Source organism: Symsagittifera roscoffensis, chromosome 5 (genome assembly GCF_963678635.1).
Source record: "Symsagittifera roscoffensis chromosome 5, txSymRosc1.1, whole genome shotgun sequence".
Classification (NCBI taxonomy): domain Eukaryota; kingdom Metazoa; phylum Xenacoelomorpha; order Acoela; family Convolutidae; genus Symsagittifera; species Symsagittifera roscoffensis.
In genome coordinates this window covers 45,047,841-45,055,402 of record NC_087066.1, presented here as the reverse complement: position 1 = coordinate 45,055,402, position 7,562 = coordinate 45,047,841, and the positions used below count along the sequence as shown (strand labels likewise).

General features: G+C 35.1%; 1 long non-coding RNA gene across 1 annotated transcript; it reads right to left on the bottom strand.

Annotated features, from left to right (window-relative positions):
• Window positions 1-5,891: 5,891 nt before the first annotated feature.
• LOC134846946 (uncharacterized) lies at window positions 5,892-6,827 on the bottom strand. Its single transcript, XR_010162838.1, has 2 exons — window positions 6,406-6,827; window positions 5,892-6,154 (listed from the first exon to the last, which is right to left on the bottom strand). It is a non-coding gene; the product is annotated as an uncharacterized LOC134846946 (long non-coding RNA).
• Between the last annotated feature and the right edge of the window lie 735 nt (window positions 6,828-7,562).

Genomic DNA, 7,562 nt, shown 5'->3' with positions numbered 1-7,562 from the left:
CGTGGCTTAAGATGTCAGCAATAATTTTCATTAACACAATTAATCTGTTCTTCATTAAATTTTTTCGTCATAAAAAAAACTCTGATACTTTTGACGCTTCTTCTAAATTGGAAGTTTTCAGCTAAAAGGTTGCTATTCAGTGTATCCAAAAATCCAAAACCATACTTCAAACGATTTAATTAATTTTTCGGTTATCAGCACGGAGAGCCTCAAGGATTGACTGAAGATTTTATACAATTTGCGTTTGTCAGGATACTTGTGTTGTGGTAGGGCACCTTTTTCTCTCATTATATTGCCAAATGAATTGCTGCTACATGAATTTTTTTAATTACAACCTTCTCGGCAATAATTTGTCAACATTTTGATTACGTCTCTTTCTGGAATCTCGCTGCATAAAGAAACGAACGTGACTTTTCGAAAAAAAAAAGACTTTATGCCCTTCATTAATAAATTTTTCAACGAATGTGATTATGACTGGACAATTTTTAGAAGCTTTGAGACTTGGTCAGTTGTAGAAGACTTCTTCGAGCGTTTCAGCAACTCATCTGCAAATGAATATTTTGCAGCTTTGAATGCTGGTTTTTTTTCCTAATGAGGAAACTCGCAGGAAAAAACTCATGCATGACGACCAGATAGCTGACGGACAAACTAATTTTTGTGCCAATAAAAAAACTCAAATTCTTCCACTCAGAGAAGGAGGCGAAGTAGGCATTCATAACTTTCCTGAGATAGATGCGTGCCTAAAAAGTCTATTAGTGATTGCTCAGATGTTTACTGATTTGTAGAGCATCTTGGAGTCACTGGCAACACATGTTTTGAAGAAAAGGAAGCAGCGCTTTTTTCGAGGAGTGTCAGACTAAAGAAGCTACGTGTTTGTATTTTAACAATTTCTTGATGAAGAATTGGCTTTTCATCTGACGCTCAGCTGTTGTTTCATTTTTCTGAGCCACTACTTCAATATTGGACAAGATGGCTCTTTTCTAGCAAATAAAATTACTTAAGAAACAGCAGATGGATTTCGTCCTGTTTTTGTTTTTCAATGCCTTCTCTAGAATCCTAGCTCCTTTCGAGTTCAGTGGCATAAAAAACAAATCCCCACAGTTAACTAACATGCACTTATCTCTTTTGCGTATTCATCAAGAAGAAACTGAGGTTTTGATCATTTTGATTATCATAATCAGCTAAAATAAAATTACCATTCACACAGTCTTAAGACAGAATGTGATCCAATGAACGTCGACCGTAACGAGTGAAAAAATTCACCATCTGTTGAACTTTCGCCTCTAGTTTGAAATCAATATTAGGATTTCATTCAAAGCAAGAGCGATAACGCCCTACTATAACAAAATACTCCAAAAAATAACCACAAACGATTCTGACATTCGACAAAGAAGGCAATTGATAATCGGGTTTTCACCAGCCACTCATTACTATCGTTTTCACAATTCGAGGTTAGTTTAAGAAGCAGTTTACTTTTTGTTTCGACTTTCGATACGGAAGTAACGGAATATTTGTGCTCGGGGTGGGTTTTTTTTCTTCAGACAAATTTCGACTTTTTAACTAGCCATTTTTGACCGAATTTTTTATATCATTCAAAAGGTATTGTTGTCCTGAGCTTAAATTTGAAAAGATATTTCACCTGTGATCTTTTTTCGTAAAGTTATGAGGGTTTAAAGATTGCCTTTTTGGCCATTTTGACCAATTTGGGACAATTAACGCGCAATATAATTCGCGCTATTAACGCTTAAGCGGAGATTTAATCCGTCTTATAAATCGTTCCAAACTGGTTGAACGAAGCTTATTTGCCATAATTGATTTGTTACAAGGAACGAAATCTATCTTTTTGTACTTTATATGGCGTGTGGGGGATGATTTTCATAAAAATTTCAAATTTTAGAAGAAAAAAAAGTTTCATTTTATTTTATTTCATTTAATTTTTTTTATGTATTACTGCTGCTCAATAAACCTTAAAAGGCAGTCGGAACATTCAGGGCTTCGCCCTGATACGAGCAGTCTTGTTATATATCGTTTCTATTGGCACCGTCAAGTTTCAACAATGACCACGTACATGAATGACTACGTACTTGTTTTATTGACTACGTACATGAAAAAAAAATTTCTTTTTCTAGAAAACAGAAAATCTACTACCAAAACTTGGCAAACTGTAATTGTTTCTGTTTCTTAGTCAATTTTCTTGATGCTTTCAACTTTTTCATGGCATCTTCATTGAGTCTGAGTTGTCGGTCCACACTCTCGGGATCCAGAAACCACTAGTTTTAATTGTGTGTCAGATTCTTCCGGAAAACTTCACAAGTATGGTTAAAGATACCTTTCGAACTGCTCCAGGGATCACTCCTTTATTTTGCCATGTCTATAGGCTACTTGACAGGCTACACCTACACCATTATTATTATTACCGAGATATATATATATATATATATATATATATATATATATATATATATATATATATATCGGTAATAATTTTGCTGGGCTTCTCAGTTCCTTGTTTATCTTTGTTTTTTTGGTGGTTTAGTTCGCCAAAAATTCTAGTATTTTACATTACCTTGAGGTTACATCAGGGTTTAATGCAATACTGAGTTTCCTGCTCAGTTTACAAATGTTTTCCTCGTCTAGTTTTATAGAAAAAACAGTTTTTTGTCGCATCACACTCGATTAGTTTTTGTTTAATTTCGACTATATCGGTTGCTAGATTTGATCCTTGCCAGTGGCTTGTTGATACTTTTAATGTAAGCACAAAAGTTGACGTTCATCAAATCATTCTTCACCGAGGCACATTCTTACAAAGACTATGACAGAAGTTCCTTGTTTTGCTAAATAGATTCTGGCGAAGTATTTCAAATTTCACCAAATGCTCTGATCATCAATGATATTTTAAGCAACTAGGACGTTCCTCAAGAAGAACTTTTCATTTTCATAACATGCTTTGTATATAAGGGTTCAATATATTCCTTTGATTTGCCATGCTGAGCAAGTTCTTCTAGTGTCTGATGAAACTAAAATAGTTTGGTAAGCCTGTTAAAGTCTCTGGTAACTAGTATTTCCAAGCTTTGTTTTTTTTCCATTGGGATTCAACCCCAGCTCGCCAGATCTTGACAAACTTTTAAAACTTAAATGCAATCAAACTGTTCAGCTACGAGGCTCTTTCGTAATGTGAATAAAAATGAAGAATTCTTTGGTAGGCAAGACTAGTTAGTTGGTTGTTGTCCAAAGAAAAACCACAAAAGAAAATCGTTTTAGTGCCAGAAGCTTACAACCAGATCACAAAAATCCCTGTAGCCAAAGGCTACCCGGTTAAATTTTCCGGTCTGTCGAAGCATAGCACATCTATTCAAAAAATGCACCACACAAATTACGCTAAATGATGATGATTCACAGTTTAATTTGTAATATGAAGCATAAGTCTGTAAAAATGCGTACCAATAAAAGTACTAGCAAATGGAAAACAAAGCTGCTCGTATCAGAGACACAAAGCCCTGAATGTCGAGCTGACCAAGAGCGTCCGTCTTGAATTTGTGGTCTACAAAAGCTGATAAATTACGAGTCAGTGATTTCTTTGGTTTTTTAGTTAAGAAAACAAAATTAAACTCATGTGAAAAATTATCAAAAAATGGGTTTAATGTATGTTTTTTAAAATAATTTTCGAACGTTTATCTACACGCCACTCTTGTACTTCGGACCACCAACTCAATTTTTATAGCCATCTGGGAATTATTTATTTATGCCATCCAACGGGGGAGAACTCGAAAAATGTTTCGGACTTAGCCAAATCTTAAGTAAATGAAGAGTTAAAAATGACGAAACCATGAACGTGTGACAGAACTTGCTCAGAGCAAAAGATAAAACGGAGTTTTTATTAATTTGAGTTTGCCCTTAGATCTGTACTGCAGAACACAGCCAAGCAAGGATTACAGGTTGCTTTGCAAGAAAAATAAAATCTTCCCAGCACAGTAACTGAAGAAGACAAAAGTGAAAAAGAAAAACATTACAATTGAAAAGTAATTTTTTAAAAGTTTTTTGAAAATCATAGTACTTTTCTAAAATTCATAGAAAACCCCTGCCGAAAACCCCTCCGTTTATAGAAAACCCCTGCCAACCCAAAGGGTCCCCTCTCGGTACTTTTGGCAAAACCCATTTTTGGCGGACCGACACTAAAATTTTTCAAAAGGTAATAAGTACTATTTTTCACGGGCAGCGTGCGCCTAAAAACGCCGTTTTTGAGTCAACATTTTCCAAAAAATTCCCAAAAGCATTGAAAATTCACCTCCCCTCGAGAAAATTCTGTATAAGTATATATAGTAAACAAAAACTCAGAGTCACCATCTCCATTTTCATTAGGAAATTTTGTTTCATGTGATCCAAAAACGGAACAATTCAGACCAAGTTAGGTCAAAAACAAGACGGATTTTGAGGAAAACTTCATGAAACGACTATTAGTGCTTTAATGTGCTATTACATTTGACCGCAATGATCAAAATTAGTTGAAGAAAAACAAACCCTACTCCATAGTTCCTTCTCACCACTAAAAGTTTTAAGGGTGTACTTTTAACAAGCACAGCCAGTAGCTGTGCAAGTATCACAAGTTGCTCCGACTATTTTTATCCTTGCTAAAATTAATAAAAATTGTTTTAAATGGAAGGGGAGCTCTAAAATGGTCTGTAATTTGGTTTTCACTTTCACTTCTAATATGACTACATGTTTGGGGCAGCTAACGAGGTTTCCTTGAGGTGCGTAATATTGGGTAAAAAACTCTGCCGTAGTTCCCTCCCTGCATCTTCTGGGTTATGCAATAAGACTAGCCAGTTCGTCTGCAAATTGCAGAGAGAGGAGCCGTCAGTCAGTGTGAACAAATTAAAACTTAAAAAAGTGCTAGAGATGGATAGGATTTAGAACTAAGCTGTTAGATATATCATGAAAATTGTAAAAAGAAATACTTTCCACTTTGCAAAAATATTTTATTGGCTGCTAATTATATTTATTAGAAAAATTTACTTTGTTTCTTTGGTTAGAACCGTTAAATTTTAGCTTCCTGCTTAAGTTATTTACACTTTCGCGTAAAAGGATTCCTTAAGAAGGCATTCTTAGTCAGAAATAAATGACTTTAGATATCTGGAGAAGTTCGAATCATTTTAACTCTTCTTTTCTCTAGAAAATCATCACGGAAAAATTTCAATGAAACTTGAATCATCATGACCGTCTACGAGATTCCTTTGAGGCAGTCAAGCTTCAGAAAACAAAAGCATGCCTAGTAACACATAGTCATACCTGTTGCCCATTTCGTGAAGTGGTCGCCTGCATTTAAGAAAAGTGAAAAAAAATCGATTATAATGGGTGAAAAAAGGATTTTGTTGCCTCAAAAAATAGTAATATTATAATCCATTTTTAATTGATTATAATCTATTTGTTTTCACTTTTGTGGACACTGACAAGAAAACTCAATTATAATCAATTTTTTTTTCATGGAACTCCAATGCGGGCGGAGCAATAATTTTGTCCGCTGAACAAAGATAGATTTCGAGGAAATCATTCATAGCCATCGTATATGTTGAACACGCTTCTTAAAAGCGGTGAAGAGGTTTTCTTTTACGCCAAAAGTTAACCTCAGATTTGATCTTGTTTTTTTTTGTCAGAAACTTTTTACTTTAAAACAATCCAAATTAGAATTTTGTCGTTTTGCGTTTTTGATGAGCTACATTTACCTTTTTTGCTTCGATAAGACGAGATGAAACCAATATCGTAAGATGGAGGCAAGGTGTCAAAATTTCTGGCCAAACGAGAACGAATTTCTCCTAAAACTTCTTGGATTTCAATGGAAAAAATACCGTGAACATCACGTTCTTTCACACCTTAACTGATAAAAGGACGAGACCTGATCGATTGACTGAATTTCACTTTACTGAACCACAAAACAACAAAGCATCAAATAATAAAATAGTTTTTGATTTCGTCTCCGTCGTCGTAACTTCGGATATCCACTTGAGTTGAAGAGGATGACAGAGACAAGGGGTTCGTTTCTCTACCGGAACGACTGAAAAATGTCCTTTGAAAATGGGGAGAGAGCTTGACATAGACAACTAGCAGCGCAGCTGTGGATATTAGCACGCTAAACACGATGAAACGTTTCTTCCACAACCTAAAACAAAAGAAATATCTTAATTGACAGAACAAAACATTTTTAGACTTTCAACTAGTCTTTGTTGCGGAAATAAGTGAGAATATGTTACTTTGGTTCTAAATATCTGTCCTTTTTTGCTAATCTATTTTATTTAGTCAGTTGCTTTTTTACAGTTTTTGAACTTTTTGAGAACTCTTTTCCGTATATCTACCAGAAAAACTGAACAAGGTTTTCGTTTGATGTCTGCGTGGGAAAAATTTAAAACTAACTGTCTTGAGTTCAATTTCTTTTCGTATGATATGTGCTCTTGATCAATGTCACTCTCTGAAACATTTTTACTCGTTGCTCCTGGCAGAACTAAATTGAGAACTGAAGAGCCGCTTTTTTCAGCCTCAGTTCCACTTTCTTCTTCTGGAAGCGTGAAGCTGAAGTTTGAAACAATTGGCACAATCTCAATGTCAAAGTTTTCATCCAAGGCGTTTTCGAATGGGTTTTCTAGAGTCGTTTTAGACTCTGTGTATGGAACTTCAGTGTTGCTTTCGCCAGCTGAATACCTGATAATTACGATGAGGACTAGCAGTTCCTTAAATAGCATCAAGTTTTTGCTGTATTTTGTCATTTTTTTGGCAGACTTGAGTAAAAAAAAAAGAATTAAAAAGAGTAACTTTGTTCTTGTTTTTGTACAAATATATGCTCGAATGATTTATAGCAATTTTGAGACAATGATTAAATCTGAATTTTTGGATTTGAGGCAACAACACCAATTATCTTGCAATTTATAGGTACAGAAAGGTTTCAAATCTGTTCACACTCAAATACCATAAAAGCACATGCCGCACAATGGAATTGTTAATCTTTTTCTTTTGAACAATTAGCTTGCAATTAAACAATGGAGGGAATAAGTCTGATTGCTAATCAACGCCTTCTAGTGTAAAATTAGTCATTGGTTGTCCAAACAAATTTTCGACGCTGACACAAACAGTTTCGTCTTTTTAGAAATCATAAGAGTTTCAACTATGTTTCAATACCTAGCTGACAATCAGGGGGCGGATCTGGCATTTTCTCGAGGAGGAAGCCGGGTCGACAAAACTCCTGGAATTTTTTTTTCTAGGTCAACCAAATTTAATTTCCGAGCGCTCCTAGAACACTATAAAGACACAGGCAAAGATTTCTGCGCCGCAGACAAATTTTGAAAATTAGTATATATTGGCGACATCGGCGTCTTTAGAAAAATCTTAAGGTTTGTCGCCGATAATGGATGATAAAAAAATACCAACCCCCCTCCCCCGAAATCCGCCTCTGCTGACGATGCAGATGTTTTAATCGGAGCTGTCTTCATATGTCTAATAGATTTTTCCATAAATCATACCCATCTGGTGCGTTCTTATGGAGTATTCTTAATGGTCAATCTTAGATATGTTGACCA